At 35.9% G+C, this 2,613-nt stretch overlaps 1 non-coding gene across 1 annotated transcript; it reads right to left on the minus strand.

The window, feature by feature from the left end:
- Positions 1–1,793: 1,793 nt before the first annotated feature.
- LOC112787785 (small nucleolar RNA R71) lies at positions 1,794–1,900 on the minus strand. The gene has a single exon (XR_003195177.1). It is a non-coding gene; the product is annotated as a small nucleolar RNA R71 (small nucleolar RNA).
- Between the last annotated feature and the right edge of the window lie 713 nt (positions 1,901–2,613).

Consider the following 2,613-nt stretch of genomic DNA (forward strand, 5'->3'; position numbering starts at 1 on the left):
TTTTAGAAATTAGATTTTAAATTAATTAGGATTAGATATAAAAGGGAAACGAAACTTTTCTCCTGGGGATTATTCCATTCCAATTTACAATTTACCAGAATCCTAGTTTTTCACTCTTTTTCATGAGCAACTAAACCTCCACTGTTAAGGTTAGGAGCTCTGTCTATTGTATGGATTGATAATATTATTTTTCTATTTTAATTCATGTATTGATTTCTATTTCAAGAATTGTTTTCGTTCTTTATCTTATGAATTTGGGTGGAACGGAAGCATGAACCTTGTTCTAATTGAGTTCTTGTATAACTTGGAAAAGCTCTTTACTTGAACAACAGCTTGAAAATAATTTCTCCTAAACTTCTAATTATCTGTACTTAACGGGATACGTGACATATAATCCTTTTATATTTGGGTAATTAGAGTTTCTGTGACACATAAACTAGAATTGAACTTCATCCTCTAATTGGAATTAAGTGACCAAGGAAATGGCGGTTGATGAAAGTTAGAGTAGACTAAGAAGGTCTAAGGAATTAGGGCTTAGTCATATATAGTTTGCCATAAATTGAATCTTGCATGATTAAAATAGTTAGTAAGAAAAGTCAATCCGGAAAATAGATATCTCTGAAGCCTTAACTGTTTCTCCATATATTATTCTCATCAATTTACTGCTTGCTATTTTAATTTCTGAATTATTATTTACTACTTTTGAATACCAAAACACTCTTTTCTGTTTGTCTGACTAAGCCAATCACTCAACCATTATTGCTTGATCCATCATTCCTCGTGGGATTGACCCTCACTCACCTGAGGTATTACTTGCTACGACCCGGTGCACTTGCCGGTTAGTTTGTGGTTATAAATTCTGCACCAAGTTTTTGGAGCCGTTGCCGGGGATTGATTGTGATTGACAACTACTAGTTGTTTGATTGCTTAGATTAGGCGTTTTAGTTTTAATTTCATTTAAATTTTGCTTCAGTACTTTCGAAAAAAAAATTATATAATAAATAAATAGCACTAGTATTTTTCCTTAATTTCTGAAATTAAGTTTGGTGTCCCCTGGTTATTTCTATTTCAATTTTTTTCTGTTTATTTTTCTTATTAATTTCGAATTTTTCTGTCCTAGTTTTGCCTACAAAATTCAAAATTTATTTATTCTATTTAGTATTTTTAGTTTAATTGTTTACACAGGTTATCTCAGTGGGAATTCTCTACACTCTAACGTAGAGAGTTCCATCTTTTCTGTCTTCTATTTGTTTATGCGCAGGAATAGAGACAAGGAACATCTCTTAGACTTTGATCCTGAACCTGAAAGAACTTTCAGGTGGCGTTTGCAACAAGCAAGACTTTACAAGGCTGTAGAATCCACTATGGATCCTAATGATGCTGCTAATGCCAATGTGGCAAATCCGAATGGGAATGAGCAACAAAGGAGAGTGCTTGGCTCTTATTCTGCTCCTACTGCAGATCTTTATGGAAAAAGCATTGTAGTGCCTCCTATAGTTGCGAACAACTTTGAGTTGAAGCCACAATTGGTCATCCTGGTGCAACAAAACTGCCAGTATCACAGTCTTCCCCACGAAAATCCAAATCAATTTATTTCTGATTTTCTATAGATTTGTGATACGGTGAAGACAAATGGAGTGAACCCAGAGGTGTATAAACTCATGCTCTTCCCGTTTGCTCTGAGGGATAGAGCAAAGCTATGGCTAGATTCCCAACCCAATGAGAGTTTGAATACTTGAGATAAGGTTGTTATTGAGTTTCTTACTAAATTTTTCCCACCAAAGAAGCTAACTAAGCTTAGGGTGGAGGTTCAGACCTTTAGACAGAAGGATGGTGAAACTCTTTATGAAGCTTGGAAGAGATACAAGCTATTGACTAGGCAATGTCCTCTGGACATGTTCTCCAAATGGACCCAACTAGATATCTTTTATGAATGTTTGGGTGAAATGTCCAAGATGTGCTTAGATAATTCTGCAGGTGGTTCATTGCACAAGAAGAAGACACCGGAGGAGACTATTGAGCTTATTGAATTGGTTGCTAGCAACCAATATTTATACTCATCTAACAGGAATCCTGTGAACTCAGAGACTTCTCAGAAGAGAGGTGTGTTGGAAATAGAAGCTGTTAATACTATTCTTGCTCAGAATAAGCTTATGTCTCAGCAAATAAATTTACTTACTCAGCAGATGGGTGGCATGCAAGTCTCAGCTATCAACATCCAAAATCCACCTCAAGAGGCCTCTTATGACATGACAGGTAATTTTGTACAAAATGAGAATTATGATTATGCTCAATCTTTTTCTGAACAGGTAAATTACATGGGGAGTGGTCCTAGAAATCCCAATAATGATCCATACTCTAAGACATACAATCTTGGGTGGATAGACCAACCTCAGATATCTCAGAATTTCAACAATAATTCTCAAGGCGGTTTTCAACAGAACAATCATAATAACAGCCAATTTCAGTCTCATCAACAACAACCACCTCAGCAGACAAACTCTCAATCCCAACAAGATTCTAATCGGGAGATGATGAGGAGTTTTATGCAGGAAACCAGAGCCTCCATTAGAAATTTGGAGGTGCAAATGGGCCAACTGAGCAAGCAAATAC

The sequence above is a fragment of the Arachis hypogaea genome, chromosome 20 (assembly GCF_003086295.3).
Source record: "Arachis hypogaea cultivar Tifrunner chromosome 20, arahy.Tifrunner.gnm2.J5K5, whole genome shotgun sequence".
Classification (NCBI taxonomy): Eukaryota; Viridiplantae; Streptophyta; class Magnoliopsida; order Fabales; family Fabaceae; genus Arachis; species Arachis hypogaea.